The following is a 17,723-nucleotide window of genomic DNA, read 5'->3' as shown; positions in this document are numbered from 1 at the left end:
TGAAATAAAGGACGTTAATAAATGTAATTTCCTTATTTTACAGGGCTTAAACTTTTTAAACTGAACTGCAGTTCTGTCTGTATACAATTTGCTGCACACAGACAGGCGCACTTGTGATAAAACTGCATTTTGGGCACAGTTACTTTTCAATCTATAGCCTTAGCATACGTTTCTGTTTGACTAGAATTGTATTTACATTGTGTTTTGTACCACATGTAAAACTAATGCTAGCGTTAGGATGGGAAAGAAGAATGTGACAAATAATGCAGGGTCTCTCCTGCACCAGATCTGCTGCAGCAGCCTCAGCAGTGTGCCTTTCATCAAAGAGAAGCGATTCACTGCAGAAGCCTCATCAGGGCGCTTCCCGCTGCTACCGAACGCACGAGAACTAACTCAGAGCAGCAACGCAGAAGTACAGAGGTAGGCTGTAAATGGAGAAACTCAATAAGCGTCGGTCTGTGACAAGTTTATGACGGCAGCCTGTATGGACAAGGTGAACCATTATATGCTTTTACTACCTTTTAGTGCAGATAAAACACTGGGATTAGAGGATTAACAGAACAGCTCACCAGCAGCGGGAGCGAGGCGACTGTTCTCATAACAACAAACATTGCAACCTTGATTTGAGCAAAAAGGGCATCAATGATTGTAGTTGCTCAACAGCAAATTCTCCAGTTATTTCCAAACGCACAAAAAACCTGTGAGACGTGCAAATATCTGATTCTATTATCTGAAACAATTCAGGAATTCATGCCTAAATGATATTTGCTACTTTCAGTATGTAACGTGTGCACTTCTCTTCACTTGAGCAACAAATCCCCTCTTCGATGGATATAAGAGCGATTAAAGACGAGTCGGTCTGCAATGAGCTTGGAGAGCCGTGCTAACATTGCTAACATTTTTCGCAAGCCTGCTGGTATTTTCTGATGTGTATTTTTGCTTTTTTTGTGCATAAAACAATACTGAAGGTGGTAAATCAAATATTAACGTACTGATAAGAGGGAGAAAAGACTTGAAGGCAGACTGAAAAAGATATACCTAGTTTCATACCATATTGCATTTGGAGCATAAAAAAAGTGATTTTCATGCGTGGAAGTACTTCGTCAAATTCAAAATACTTTTTAGATTCTAAACGGGACGTTTATTTCTTAAATCACATGAATGTATCACAGAGTTTTAAGGTCATATCAAGTGAAAGCCAGACCAGCTTACCTCTTTGTGTTTGCCAGAAGTTGGGCCAGAGGGGTGGCAAAGCCAACCTTTAATGGAAAACCATCCACTGACTGTGACTGTGACTTCGTTTGGTTCAGACTGAAGGCCTGAAAGAACATAGGAAAAGAAATTTACATTATAAAAGAAGAGCTGAATGCATGGTTAAAAGTATATCATTTTCCACACTAACAGCCATTAAATCTTGGAGTTTTTTTAGTTGTTTTTTTTTAGATTGTACTTTTGTTTTCTAAAAAACAGCATAAAAAGAGTTCTGTTAGGAATAGGAAAAACATGCTGGAGGGAAAACATTAGCTTGCGAGATTCTCTGAAGAGTGTTGGGAACTTCAAAAACGGCTGTTATGTCTGGCGAAGCGGCATGAAGCAGGTCTTTTCCCATCTCAGATTTCCTGCATCCCGCCCCTTCCCAGTCGGTCTGAGGGTTGCTGTTGGCTCACACCCTCAGCTCCATTTTCCCAGTTAGAAATTCCTTTCAATCCACAAACTCTCCCTCATAGGTTTCCTGCGTCGGTCTCAAAAAAAAAAAAAAACCTCTAACCAAACATACCTATAACTAATTCCAGCTGCGTCGCCCCCTTTATCCGCAGACGTTTATGCGCCCTACCGTTTGCTTTGTGCTCGTTCTGCAGCGGAGATTTCTTCTGATATTTGTCATCTCTGAAAGCAAACAGTTCACACTTTGTACTTTGAATTCCTTCCTGCAAACCGAGCCTTTTCTTCAGCTCATCTTCTCCCGACACCTCAGATCTTCGGTTTCTATAAGGAGTGCTGGGTTATGCCTCGGTTTTTAAAAGATTTTTTTCCTGCTGCTCTGTGCCGCTCAGCAAGGCACCCTGCTGCGGCGGGTCTGTTCGTTTTACCGACTCACGTCTTCCTTTTGCAAAAGGTCCACTGCGTCCTCTCCTTCACTTGTTCGCTTCCTCTACCAGAAGTTGGAAGGTGAACCCCTTTCATCTTCTACTTCTTAGTTTTCTTCCTCCTGTCCAACCACCCCCCCCCCACCCCGACTATTAAAGAAAGCCTGTTAGCTGCCGTCCTGCACTGCAAAAAGGGAACTAAAAGTGAGTAAAATTTTCTTGAAATTTGTGTATTTGCCCTTGATTTTGGCAGGTAAATAAGATCATTTCCCAATGGAAACCCTGAAATAAGATAATTAGATAAACTGCACTTGAAATAAGATGAGGGAGATCAATTGTTCCTATTTTAAGTGCAAAAATCTTATTCCATTGGCAAATAGTCTTATTTACCTGCTCAAAACAAGGAAAAAAAGATTACTTTCAAGAAAATTTTACTTACTTTTAGTTCCCTTTTTGCAGTGTGCAGGTTTAACATTAATACCTTTGTTGGCCTTATGCTGCATCAGGGACGTCCCCTGCCTGATAGAGTACTTTAAACAACCAAACCAAGGCCAAACAGAAAGTATTTTTTTAAAAAGCGAGGCAGCAACTACACAACATTACGGGCATATATAATAATTTTTACAGTTTAATTTTAAAGGACAGATTTCCCCACCTGATCTCTGTAGTTTTTTCAGTCACCACGGGCCTCTTGACTGCATCTGTATTTAGTGCTCTACTTGTTCGGCATATAGGTTTTGGTGGACGGCCTTGTCTTGGTAGGTTTACAGTAGTGCCATGCTCTTTCTATTTCCATATGATGGATTGAACAGTGCTCCGTGAGATGCTCAAGGTTTGGGAAATCTTTTTATTGCCTGAGCCTGCTTTAAAGTTCTCCATAACTTTATCCCTGATCTGTCTGGTGTGTTCCTTGGACTTCACAAGGCTCTTAGCTCCCCGATATTCTCTTAACCAACCTCTGAGGCCGTTACAGAGCGGCTGTATTTATACTATTAGACTACACACATGCTGACTCTATTCAGTCATTAGCAATCATCAGGCGATTTGTTGCACTCAGAGAAAACGGGGTTGGAATACTTTTGCACACTGCACTTTTCAGTTTTTTTATTTGTAAAAAACGTTATAAATCATGTGCAATTTTCTTTCTACCTCACAATTGTAGGGCCACATTATATTAAGTATAATGTGGCCCTACAATAATTAGGTAAGTATATTTATATTTGTGGTGGTAATGTGACAAAGGGGGTGTGAATACGTTTGCAGTCCACTGTAACTTCTATGTCAGGCACAAGGCAGCTGGGAACGCAGCCAGACATCAACAAAGAGAGATCACGTTGTGTAAAGAGGGATTTGTTGCCAATGCAAAATGGCCACCCAAGGTAAATTCAGTTAAAACTTGAGTTTATAATGAAAAAAAACTCAACGGCCATTTATCCAGTGAACAGGAGGAAGTCAGGAAGAAGGTGGTCTGAGGAGACCTAACCAAAAAAGGTTAAATAATAAAACAACAGCTGTTTTATTTTTAACCTTTTTTTTTTGGATTGATCATGACCTGGATGACGGAGAATCTTCACCAACAACCTGGGTGACCTAACAAACCGGCACCACACCAAGGGTTTTAATAGTGCTCAGTGGTGAATCTGTGGTTTACCTCTAATTCACCACAGCAGTGAGCTGTTTGGGGACCGCTGTGGCTCAGATGCGGAGAAATGACCTTGCTTGATTACCACTAATGGGTGAAATACATTCTTAGTGCAAAGAAACTTTGATGCTTAGATGCTTAGGGAAAGAGTGATGGGAGGGCATTCAGGAACCCCTCAGTGGTAAACAGTTTCCTACAGGGTCACTGTTTTAGTGGTTCTGCAACAAAACCTATTAGAATATATAAAGGCCAGGTGACGGATGGGATTCATGGCACAAAACATTCAAACCGAGAAAGAAGGTGAAACGGTCCTATTTAAAGAAACACAACAAGGGCACGGTATCAGGCCTTCAGCAGAGAGACCGCCACGTCAAAAAGTTCAAATAACACGCGTGCATATTGGTGTAACCAGTGAACAGGCAGCAAACAGTTGTTAACCAAGTGAACTTTCTGAATCCTTTAACATTTCAACAGAGAGGCTTAGAATAACTCACTGTTCAGCGGGAGAAGGGTTCCTCGGTTTGCTTCAACAATACGCCCCTTGTTCTTTCACTTGGCTCAGACAGCTTTTATCAAAATCTATTTACTTTCTCGTTCAGGCCTAACGCTCTGACTGTGTCGCACCCCCCCCCCCCCCATCTCTCTTTTCCTCTCTTTCCTTTACATTTTCCCACTGCCATCTTCTTCTCTTGGATAAAGGAGCATATTTACCAGCAGCCAGCAAATAGGAACAAGAAACCTTTTCAAACGGCTGAGCCACGACAGAGTTGAGGAAGGAAGGACCAATGAGCGGGGAAAAACGGAGGAAGACGGAGTAAATTCCCTGAATAACATGCAAGCACCAACAAACAATATCTGCAGAGAATAGAAATTACATCACATGCAGAGATAATGGCTTTAATTGTATCCATTTTGTTTTAGCAAGTGTTTTTTTTTTTCACCCCCCATTCAGACACAAACACGGCTTTGGTTTTATTTCTCATCCTAACACACAAATGCAGGAAGACCCAAAGCTCTCTGGAGTTAGGATTCCCTGATGTCCATTAGCCAACTCATTCTGACTAAAGATTTCCTGGCAAACTGAAAAAAAAAAAAAAAAAACAAGGTTCATTTTATCAATGAGTAAAATGCCAACGTATGCTATTCACAGTCACCAAATCTCAACCAATCGCCAACTAACCCGAAACAACCAAAGCAACATTGTGAAGCAAAGCGGAGCCACGTTTCTCTAAAAAGAAATAAGATGTATGACGCCATTTAGAGGACAAACACTTCAAGTTATTGTTACCAAAACGACTCTGTAAATCCCTGATTGTTTGGATGGGGAGGACTGAAGTTAATAACATCCAACTTTTGCATTTTGTCTGATTCTGAGTTGAAAGAACAGTTGGCTATATTGGTTATTTTCTTGCTCAATTAAGGTCGCATTAAAGTAATTATCAAGATCAGACGATCAATAAATTGTCCTACAATCACTGAAATGACTTAATCAGAAGGCATTGCTTCATGATAAGAGACAGAATCCCAGTTTCAAATCAATGTGGTAGAGACAAATGACTTCTTTCCAGGTATTTTCCTCTCAGTTACTTCTGTCTTCACTAGGTTTTCAGCATCCAGTAGAAATGTCCCAGAAAGCTTTGCCTTTCACTTCCCACTTTTCTCCCTTCTGCTTTCCGCCTTATCTGCTCTCACCGTTCTTGTGTCACAACAAGCAAAAATCAACTCAAATTGTAGAGGAAAAATAAATTAAAAAAAGAACCCAAAGAGGCTGGAGTCGCATAAAATGTAGCGTCTGGTGTATGCGTGCTTTATGGGAGCAAGGACGCAGTAGCGTACATATCCACACCTTGTTTGCCTTTGGCTTAAATTAATACGCTGGTACCCGACGAGATAACAGGGCCATTTCCTATTATGAGCCTGTTTGGGAGAAGGGAACAGGGAGGTACGGCTTCATTGTGTGCAGGAAAAAAAAAAAACTTGACTTTGAATAGCAGACGTTTCTTTAAACCTAAAGTACAGATATAAATAGCGGGATGGGGAAGGGGGTACTTTGAAAAACATGTGACAAATGTCGAAAGAGGAATGGAAAGCAGGCAAAGTGAGGGAAAATGCGAGACATGCCTAAGAGACGACGGGGAGGGAGGGTGAAGAGGAAGGCCGGGCGGAAGTGGTGAAAACAAAAAGGTAAATCAGACAGAAAAGGGGGTCAAAGAGACTCTCAGAGGAGCGAGGAGAATGGGAAATAAAGAGAGAAGGTGGAAAATGGTGTCAGGCAGCTGGAGGTTCTTCATGATGGATGACAGCCAATCATCGGCCTGTCCATCCATCATCTGATAACACATAAAGGGAGGAAACGACCAAACCGAAGCACAAAAAGAAAAGAACCCTACAACACTGTCAGTCGCATGCGCGGCTACGTGCAGTTTGTGTGGAGCAATGGTTTTTGTTCTGAGATAGAGAGCAGAGAACCAACCATCGACGCTCTCTATGAGTTTCGTCTTCTACCGGAGTAAATAACCCAATTTAAGCTAACACATAAACTGTCCATGAACAAAATTTTTTTTTATTTCTCTCCAAGCACATGAGGCTCACGACAGAAACTAGGCGGCGACCACCATGACTGGAGGCTGCATCCGACACAGATGGACTCATTCACATGTGGTCCTGATGTGCTTCGATTAAAGGCTGGTAAAAAATAAAAAAAATAAAAACAGCATCACATGCAGCTGAGGGTACAATCTTTCACTGTATCTTTCTTCTTTTGTTGATTTGCACCACATATTTACAGGGACGCTTTATAGCTGTAGAAAATGCCGACCACTCAGATGACATCATAAATGGAAATTTACTCTGTATAAACACATTTGATCGATCTGATTGTGTTGAATTATACCGGGTTAGGCACCCATCGGCCAATTTATTAGGTCCACCAGTTTAATTGCTGGGTAAAACAAATAGCCAATCAGCCAATCAAACGGCGGAAGCTCAATCCATTTACGCATGTAGGCGTGTTGGAGACGACTCACTTGAGTTCAAACTGAGAATCAGAATGTGGAAGAAAAGGGAATTTAAAGGCCTTTGAATTAGGGATGCTCCGATCAGGTTTTATTCAACCGATTTTGATACCGATCACAGCTGATAACCAATACCGATCACGGGTTTGGCTATAAATGTTTTGATTTAGTTTTAAGTGCTACTGACTATGTAATCTGAAACAAAAGGAACTAAATTAATTTAGACATGAAAAGTTCTAATTAGGGCTGTAAAATGATTATTAAAAATAACTAGTCAATTGCAAACTGGTAAAAAAAGAATTCATCACGATTAATCCCCATTAATCACATTTCACACTAGTTTATAATAAAGATAATGTATTCATCAATGCAACAAAAATGACTTATTGTTTTTGTTTTATATCATTTTGTCAGACTTTTACAAAGCTGTGAAATAAAAACCACATCAGATGGGCAGTGCTCAATGAGACCCACATTTTTTCACCATTTGGTTAGAACAGTGCCATCCACTGCCACCCGGTTACGTTGGTTGCTCGCTGTAAAGCGTGTGCGCTGCAAAGCAGAGATTTGTATGGCAGGAGTCTTGCAGTCCCACGTCATGTTTAAATCCCCCTGTCCCAAGCGTTCTTAACTTTTCCTCGATCGTCCATTCTTGTGCAACAGCCTGGATGTGCTGCGCCGATGCCTCTACATAGAGGCGCTGGGTAGATTTATTCGTACTTAATGCAAAGGAGAGCAGGCACCAGTTGTCATTAATGAATTGAGCTGTGACACGTTATCCTTGCAGAAGTCCACTGGTCACATCACATGTGAGAGCGACATCTGAGACTTTCTCTGACATGCTGTCCTTCGTTGCTTTCTGGATTTTGTTCGTCTCTGTTCTGGAAATGACTGCTTGCCTCGCAGGTAAATGATAAGCGGACTGTTTTTTTTCTCTCTCTATTGCTAGCTTGATTGAGAAATGAAGAAGTGTACAGCAAAGCCGAGGGGCTTCTTTTCAAATTAATAGGTGCGTTAATTTATTTTAGCACATCAAAGTAAAAGAAATAACACAAATAGTCAACAAGATCAATTTTAATTCATTGGTTTCAGCCTCATAGTCTGTTTCCTTTTTCCATAGTTTATGAGGTTTCCTAATCATTTTCATTTTACTTGGTAGTTTAGTTGAAAGTTACCGGCATAGATTGAAGACGTCATTGACTAAAGTAATTTAAGGGAGCTGAATTGTGTTTTTGTTGTTGTTGTTTGAGAACGAAACACAGGGAAGTCACTCCATCTATTGTTGTAAAAAGAACACACTTCACCAGGCAGGGAGCCCCGGCAGGTCTACGTCTGATATATTTATGTACCGTTAGCACGTAACGGGCCTCCATGTGCAAGAGCAGCTGGCAGAACCCAATGTCTTCCAGCACTGAAAAATGCTAACCATCTAGCCCGATGAATGTAATTATTTTTCTGGTAATTTACCGAGCCTTCTGACTGTCACGCTCATACGGACAACAGTAGCCAGTTGTGGGCTGCATTAGCTGCCATCTGACCGCTCTGGGTCTCTTCCTTTCATTCTCTACAATGAGCCTCAAAATCTCACAGGCAGACATGTTTGTTTAGGATTTGCTGCCGCACGCTTTGTGCAGCGTGAGGGGAAGCGAGAGACCCTACGCTGCACACGCGGGGCCTCTGCTTGCTGCAGAGTATAAGGTACAGGTGATCGGGTTTCGCGATCGGCAACAAAGGACATTGATCTGCACATACCGATCACACGCTTTTTCCGACCACGACTTTCAAGGAAAGCCAGTCTGATTATTTCAGAAACTGTCTCGGGTTCACAGAGAATGATCAACCTTGCTAGTGTCAGAGCTCATAGGAGGATAGCCAGACGGAGACGAAACAATGGCGACCAGCACCTAAAATAACCACTTATTACAAACACCTTGTGTGGAATACCTTGTCTGAATGTACCGTGAAAGTTGTAGTAGATGGGTGGCAGCGGCAGAAGACCACAACAATTGCAGATCCGGTACATCTAAGACAGCTACCTGAGGCTACTATTTATATAGGCTAGGGAGCAATGACAACTGATCATGAATACTTCCTTTGCATAAAAATTCCACTTAATTAACTAAGGTTAGCGTGTAAACTATTTCCTAAAGGTCAGGATGATTATTAGTATACATATGCAAAGAATGAGTAAAACCCCTAGATTCTTCTGTTAACAGTCCTCTGCAGATAAGTTCAACACGTTTATTTGGATCAAGGATAAAGCCAAGAGGATTGTAGTTTTATGCTGAGGATTCAGCATTGCCCTTGCTTGAAAAAAAAATTAATAAATCATAAACTACTCTCTGTTTTTTCCCCCAAAGCAAGTGCTTGCTTGTTTCTTCACAGACAAAAAAAAAAAAAAAAAAAGCCTGGAGAAACACAGTCAGAGCTGCAGTTACAGATGAAGGCCAGCTCGCAAACACAGAACACAAGGTTCAGTCCAACATGGAGCCAAACAGAAAATTATTCTTCAAGAAACACCAAGTTATTTTCCAACGAGAGAACACGCAAGTCCTGTAGAGAATACAGATAAGGCTCGTTACATGTGCAAAAAGCGTGCATGCAGACCTGTGAGTACACGCCTGTCCTTTAAAGGCATGAGGGTAAAACGTGTGTGTGTCCTCCCTGCAGTGTTTCCTCGCTGCACTGTGTAAAATGAGGATCCTTACTGTGAAGGAGATTACAGCATCTCATCCCTGCAGAATACAGCTGCAAGTACAACTGCTGCATCAGCAGCTTCATTAAGGGGACAAGGACAGTCCAGGCAAACCACTAGACATTCTCTCACCTGGCTTCACCCTCAACCTTCTAACCCAGCATCCAACTAAACATTGATTACCATATGTTAACATCTCGGTCATACACGAGACACACCAGACATGTCCCATGTCACTAATGAAAGTGTTAAAAGTGATGGTGTGCGAACGGCACTTCCCATTTGACCAGAATTTCCCATTTGCTGAAATCTTAAACTAGGAAAATCAAGAAATCTTTTTAGTTACCTTTCATAATATTCCCACATTATATTTTGCAGCTAGTGATAAATTACTTAAAGAAATTGAAACAAAAATATGTGAAAATAAATGGAAAAGCACGGAAACACAAGGGAGACTTTGAAACAAACATTATTGCACCAAGAGAAAAATCATTTGCTTAAAAATATCAACATAGCAAAATTACCAAGTAAGTAATTTATCAGCCGTTTTATTGTATGTTGTTAATTAGATCAAATAAATGTAATCATGTATTGAGACGATGCTCTCTGGTTAATTTAATAGCACGTTTTGAAAATAATCTTTAATCAGTTATGAAAATACGTTTCATCATAGCTCTCAACTCTCACGCATTGACCGTGTGACACACGCATTTCATCAATTGCACACGCTCACACGCATTACTTTGAAAATCTCAATCTTACAATGAAAATCTCACTCTTGAAACGCACGCGTACGGACGCTTCGCGTCATGGCGGAACCAATTTGCGGTACAATGGTTTCCGCACGTCCAGTAGTAGAGGTAACACAGCTGCAAGGACCGCCGCCGCGCAAACAAGTTTCCCTCATCCAAAGTCAAACAGTTCTACGGTCCGTGTTGCGTGCGAATTAAATGGTAAGTCGTCATGTGTTCTTGAATCGACCAACAGCACAACCCCCCCCCACCCCCCGTCAACAATCTCACTCTAAACAGTCGTCAAAAGTTGAGAGGTATGGTTTCATTAAGCCTAGATGTCTGCATTAAAAAAATATTTTTTATTGGTCTAATACTCTTATCTTCATAGTTAACAGAAACAAATGCTGAAAAACATCAGTTGGTGAGTAATTAATCTATGTATTTCACTTTCCTTTAGGTACTTTTTTTTTACCATATTCCTGTTTTTCGCTCCTCTTTTCTCTAAGTGGAGGTTTTATTTGAAGGTCTTTGGTCATTTGAGTCAATATTTAGTATGAACAATTTATACATGGAAGCTTAAAAAATATATTAAATCATATTAATCTGAATTATTGTAAATTTAATCAATAGCAGTGTAGAAAAAAATATATTTACAGAACTGCTGTTTATTTACAAAATACCAGGGCTTTTCTCACTACACTATGCAGATGCTCTCTCTGCACTGATGAAGATCTGCTCCCCTTGGATTGCTTAATGCTTAAAGTGGTTTCAACAGCCGACGATCTTCAGATTTATCTGTCTTTAAAACCAGGTCAACATATCTGCAGTAAAACAGTAATTAAACCAAAATTACCTGTTTTTGAATTAACAGATACATTTTGTTTGGTGAGAATCCCACCACTGACATCCATGGTCTGGATTTCAAATTTAGTGACACTGTAAGAAATCTGGGAGGGATTCTTAACAAGTTTAAATTCAAGAAACAAGTTGATTTAGTTTTCAAATGTAACTTTCACTACTTTTGTTTTTAGCAAAAACTAAGCTTTATTTAAACTGTGCTGATCTTGAGACAAACGGTTTCATCATGTCAAGAATTTAAAAAGACAACGCTTCTTATGCATGTGTCTCTCAGTCATCCCTTAGCACGCTTCAATTGATCCAAAATGTAGCTGCTCATCTTTTAACCGACACCCAAATATGTGAGCACATCACCCCCTTTATGTCCTGCCTCCACTTGCTGGTTTTAATTAATTAATTCATTCATTTATTATTTTATCAGTTTTACCCAATCAACAACAAGCATGCAAGTCATATCCCCCTACAAGTTAAGTTTTATAATATATAATAAATTCTGTTGGGTAGAATTTCTAGAAAGAGGAACTTGAATTTCCCTCTGAACCTTCCTTGTGATGGAGCTTATTAAATTGTACTGAAAATGTTCAGCTGAGTAAAATATACTGCTGCATGTCGTCCTTCCTCTTTACACAGCATTAAGGAAACTTTAAGTGCAGTGAAGCAGCAAAGTAGTTAAAGCAGAAGTTTTAAAACTATCAAGACAAAACTATGAAGAACCACTTGAGTGCAACTAAAGGGTCTGTTTGTAACACTATATTAAAAAAGCATTTAACACATTTACACCAACAAGTGAAAGCTGTGCCAAATCAAGATTCGCGACTATAAATGCTGCATCCGGAATACAAACGTGTCTCTGTAATTTTAGACACCTATGTGTGTGCATGTATATACTTACGTTTCCTATATGTCTGAATATGTTTTCTGTTTTGTATTTGGATTTATGTTTTGTTTGTAAGGTTTTATATCTCTGGGCATGATCAGGCAGGAATTCAACCACTGTACATCAGGAAGAACAAGTTCCCCTTCATCGCTGGGTGTTTGCAAACGCACACACATCTGTGACTACGAGCCTCGGAGTTTGACATACTGACATAATGAGCTCAGCAGCTTCTCGTAAAGGTTGTTCCAGCTTGCTTTTTTTTTAAAGCACGAGAAGAATGCGTGTGCACTAAGGAACGTGTGGCCAAATGAAAATGAAATTATGCATTGTTTCTAAGTCATGTTTTTTTTTGTTGTTGTTGTTGCCTTCATTTAAAAAAAACACACACACACACAACTAAGCAGAAACTTTATGCTTAAAAAAAAATTTAAAAACTTTTTACTAACAAGTAAGAATATTTCACTTGAATTTAATACAGACATCTGGGCTTAGTGAAAAGTATTTTAATAACTGATTAAAGATTGTTATTTTCAAAATGTGCTATTAAATTGACTAGAGAGCCTGATATGATTAACAATAAACAATAAAACGGCTGATAAATTACTCACTTGGTAATTTTGTTATGTGGACATTTTTAAGCAAATTATTCTTCTCTTGGTGCAATAATGTTTGTTTTAGATCACCGCCACAAATAAGTATTCCTTGACTCTCTGCCACAGCTTTTTGTGGTATATTTATATAGTCAGATTTAGCACTGGGGGAATATATACTTTATACAAATATATAAACTCCCCCCCCCCCCCTCCAAGTCTGCCTTTTACCATCACATACCTGCCTTCCTTGTCCTTAATTGTTGCCATAAGCTCAAATTTTTTTTTTGAAGACTCACTTAGACAGCTCAGAGTCTCAAAATGGTTCCACTTTCACCCAACTGTCTGTCAAAATATTTCATCCAGGCCATGTTCCTGTTGTCTGCTTTTATGGCTGTATGTTTTTTATGTATTTTGCTGTTAAGTGCTTTTGGTTGCCTTAGCTGGGTTGTTTTAAAGCAATATATAAAGCAATAAGTCAAGCCCAGTACATCCATTCCAACTGCTAACCTGAAAATGGCTACCAAATTCTGGACTCGATAACTGCATACCACATGTCAGCCTTTAAACTGACCGGATCCTTTTGAGGGTTTAATCCTCTTGACGGTGATATTATTTCCCTTTAATGGCATTTTCAGTGTCCCTGAACTTCACTAGGCCTGCTAAAATAACCAGGATCGGTATAGAAAATTACCACAAATTTACTTTAAAGCACAAATCTGGTGCAGCAGGTCAGGGCACATTACTGGACCCTAGCCATGAATACTTTTAGCAAAAGGGTCCACACTTTTGAATAGAATAGGTAGTAGACATGGACCGCTGGGCGCAGAACCTTGGAGCGTCAGCCGGCGAAAAGACGCAGAGGCGCATTTGCGTGTCGTCCTTGAGGCTAAAGGTATTCAGATGAAGATGCAGAACACCCAGATACAGGACAAACTCTGCCTAGTGACTGCAGTCGAGACATTGCCTCATTAATTTCCCTGAATGAAACGACAGTAAGGCACAGAGTTAAGACACAAAACTATAATTTTATCCATCAGAGAGAAGCATTCCTCTGATCTTTATTTGCTTTTCTCTGGGTCTACTAACTGCCTTTTCATCAATGCTGCTAAATAATTTTGCATTTTGACAATTATATTGTCTTTTAAATTCCCTTTTCCTGTATTAATATATAGAATTAAGCTAAAATAAATAAAAAAAAAATGTTAAAACTTGCAGATTTCAGCAGTTCTAAAGAAACATGGTTGTCTCACAGAGAATTTTACATTTTCATGGAGTAACCCTTGGTGCCTAACAAGCGATTAATCTATTAATCGGTCAGGCTATCTGCCCCATTAGCTTGCCTGCAGTCACTGCTTTTTCGCTACTTTAGTTTTTCACAAGACTAAAGTATGTTTCCAAACAGCCAAATGTGACGGTATTATAGGCGAGAGAAAAGTGCAGTAGCCTTCTGTCACCCAGCTGAGCAGCAGTGCACAGCAACAGATGTGAGAGTGTCAGGCTGCTCTTTTCTCTGTTCAGCTGGAGAAATCATCTTTCCCTCCAGAGTTTCCTTTTACTGGAAACTCAGTAAAAAGGCTTAAAACCCGAGGAACAGCATGGTGAAACATTTTAACAGACGTGAAACTGGGGAAAGAATAAAACAGCGAGATGGGAGACGTACACACAGTGCTTCAGAATGGCTTCGCTAACGAATAACAATCTAACCGGTGAAGTTAATGCTAAACTTGTGTTTATCAAGTTAGGCGTTTACATCCTTGTTGAACACTAGATTTTTCCATATTTGTGCACATGTTGGGGAAGACAGGTTTAATAATTCACCCTGTCACTGATTGCCTGTAATATTTTGACACAGCTCAACATTAGGTGTTTTCCCTGCTTTACCTGCCGGGATTTTGCTTAAGCAAATAAAAATGAAAGAAAGTCAAAGAAGCATATTGGATTCTTTGACTGCTTTGCAAAATTCATCTGAAGTGCAACAAATGGGATTAACATAAAAACATAAGAATAAAAAAAAAAAAAACACAAAGTGCCCTTTAGAATGACAGAGGCAAATTAAAAATCAATTTCACGACGGTTAGTCTTGTTGAGGCGCAAAAGAGGAGAAGCAACGATAACCTAACCCAGACATGGCAGATCGATATTGCTCCATCTTTTTATTGCTGCCTAACTGAATCTGCTTATGTCTCTCCTTTTCCTTTCTGTGATCCTTCTAGTCTTTATAAGCTGGACAAAAATACTAAATTACCCCAAATAATCCATAACTTAAAAAGACTGACGCTTCTTATTCCACCAGCACAAAATTCTATTTCCATCTGAAATTAGAGACCTCACTTAACAAAATTACAGATTCAAATAAGAGATAAAGAAGCATAGCAGCACATATGTCTGTGAAGCAGTGACCACAATCTAACTCAAGCGGCCTTTGGTAAACCCCTACATTAGAGGAATTGCACCCACGATTTTGGGGGAAAAGTGATGGGAACTTCCCTAAGATACAGCGTATTTTACCATTTGTTCATTCAGTTGTGACATAGAGAGACTTCTGCGTATGCGAAACCTTATTTGAAAATCTAATTCAAGGTAGATTTCCCCCCTCAGATGCAGTACTTCACCTAAACACAAAATGTATTCTAGAAGCTACAGTAAGTTGTAGGAATAAATGCAAAACCAGAGCAGTTTCAGGGCGGCCCGACATATCAATATTTCGAAAACATGGGGATCTACGTCATAAAAGAAAATTACCATCATCAATATAACAATACATTTCCATGGCGATCCCTTCTGGATATAAAGCTGTGGAAGAGTAGTTTTCCCTAATGCCCCTGAACGCATCGCTCGCTCCATCTTCCCTGTTCCAGTCCTGAAAACTCTTTAGTTTGCAATCAAAATTAAACGGCCCGACAAGAATAACCGCTGGTTCAGAGTAGGAGACGGTATTACATTAATGTACAAAGGATGGGAAAACATTCTGATTGCAGAGTTAAAAAAAACAAACTCTGGGATATTAAAATGTCTGCGCCTCACTATGTCAAACTTGCTTCAGTTTTTTGGCATTTGGGTGTCGGCTCTCCTTACATGGGGTCCTGCTAAAAAAAAACTGTTTTGGGTGTTTCCCTGGTTCAGCACACGTTATTTCAGTTGATAACAGGCCTTTGCTGAACTGCAATTGTTTGAGTCAGGTGTGTTAAAGCAGAGAAACCACTAGAACATGCCGGGCAGTGTGAAATGAGGACCAGGGTTGACAAACACCGACCCAGAAAACTTAAACCTGGACCAGATTACTCTACACTAATTATAGATTTTAAATAATCGTGTTTTTTTTATTTATTACCTTTCCATTTCAGTCAAATTGTGAGTATTCATGGTGTGTTAGATTTTGAATCAGCTTGTCTCGGGTGGAAGCTGCGAAATAGCCCTTTAGTCGAGTGCTGCATGTGAAACTGGAAATCTTGAGCCTCGCCACAGAAAACTGGCCTCGTGTCTTCATATGTGAGCGCTTATATTCCGTTTACTCTGTTTTTTGTTTCTGTTTTGTGGTTGATATCTTTGTGCTCTGCTCAGTAGTCACACGCTGTACATTACTTGTCCCAGAGATGGAGCTTTTTCACACAGAGAGGCCAAATGAAAGCATAAGCTGTGTTTTGGAGCTGGACTGAATAGATTCAGCGCTACTGCTGGCTGACGAGGAAGGACAGCTGTAAGGTTTGCTTTTATCCTGATGCTTTGTGAAAGAGAGGTCAGTGTCTGAGTCCCGGTTCACCACCACAGGGTTAAACATTAATGCAGGGGTCATTTTAAATTTAAATATAGCAATATATAGCTTGTGTCAAGATAAAACCCAAATACATTGAGAACCTAAACAGTTCCAGTCCTAAAGTGGTGCTAGTGCTTGCTGAGCACCAGCTATTCGTCTTTCAACCACTGTAGGCACTGGTTCTGGCACAGATAAACTGGATTTTTCTTTGTGCCAAGTCTCCAGAGGAATGAAACGCTAGGGTCTGGCTTATAGAGGCTGACAACCAATCAAAATTAAGCAATTGACATATGTAAACTCCAGAATGAGCTTTGCCCTTGATCTGCTAATTTAAAAGAAAAGGGTAAAACCGCTCAGCGGGAGTCCTAACAAAAAAAAAAAAACTGATTAGCACTGGAAGAACATATTCCTAATGTCTCTTACGTTGTTACCGTTTATTTTGATATTGGCAGTCAGAAGTCGGGTAATTCAACGCATCACTTCCAGCCAAAATGTGTCTGTATATTACGACACCATTTCTGATTCAGTTCTTTAGGAATCGCCATGACTCCTGCTGTAAACACTGCCAGAACCAATCAGATCACCTGATTGGGATTGTGAAACGTTCCCACTCCCCGCTTGTTGTATGAAACACGGTTAATAAACCCCACTGCCTATGTCAAGATATATGTGTGCATGACATATACAATATGATGAAATACTAGCTGGATGAGACAATTATGGAAAGATGTGACTACGATTTGCCCATCAGACTGTCGAAAACCAAAGGTTTATAGGAACTAGGTGTAGCCTTAGTACTGATTCACCGCTGGAATCTGGCCCCGTCCAAACGAACGCTTTGTCTCAAAAAGAGGAAAAAAACAATCTGTTTGTTGTTACAAAATGTTCCTGAAAACACTTCATTGTTTCAAAAAATTTCCTCATTCTCATAAAAGCACAAAAACGGATCCAAAGCACTTCAGTGATTGAACTAGGCCTATTTGTAATGAGTTAGCGGTGTAAGCCAGGACATCACATTCAAAAATAAAAGCCTGTGACTTTTTTAAACAATCTGATGCAGTTATGTTAATTCATTATAAATCTACAGGTGCTGATCTTTTATGATCCATAACACTTTTCAGAATAAACATTCATTTTTGATTATAGCGTTGACGAAAAACAATAAACCGTACGTTTTGCCAACTATACGTCTCCAGCTTTTGACCATTTCTTCAGTTGCGTTTACATTTATAGGACTAATAATTACAGTGAGACCGTCAGAAGGGTGCTTCATGCAAAAAAATGAGCATCTGGCTGCAGAGCCACCAAATCCAAACCAAAAAGCTGCATTTTATTTGAGAAAAGCTGCCGCTGTAAACTGGCCTTTAAGGATGTAAAAGGCTGGCCACGTGGTCTGCAAAGCAATTTTGCTCAGTGACAAAACTGCTTTAAAGTAATCGCTCCAAACAACTCCTTTTTATTTCAGTCAA

At 39.8% G+C, this 17,723-nt stretch overlaps 1 protein-coding gene across 2 annotated transcripts in view; it reads right to left on the bottom strand.

Moving 5' to 3' along the window:
* Nucleotides 1–17,723, bottom strand: part of pag1 (phosphoprotein membrane anchor with glycosphingolipid microdomains 1) — a 95,428-nt gene that overhangs the window by 70,926 nt on the left and 6,779 nt on the right. For both annotated transcript variants that reach the window (XM_012868605.3, XM_012868604.3), the window contains exon 2: nucleotides 1,213–1,319. The gene's annotated coding sequence lies outside the window, so the exon portion shown is untranslated. The remainder of the gene's footprint in view (nucleotides 1–1,212; nucleotides 1,320–17,723) is intronic.

The sequence above is a fragment of the Fundulus heteroclitus genome, chromosome 13 (assembly GCF_011125445.2).
Source record: "Fundulus heteroclitus isolate FHET01 chromosome 13, MU-UCD_Fhet_4.1, whole genome shotgun sequence".
Lineage (NCBI taxonomy): Eukaryota > Metazoa > Chordata > Actinopteri > Cyprinodontiformes > Fundulidae > Fundulus > Fundulus heteroclitus.
This window is presented reverse-complemented; position numbering and strand designations above follow the sequence as displayed.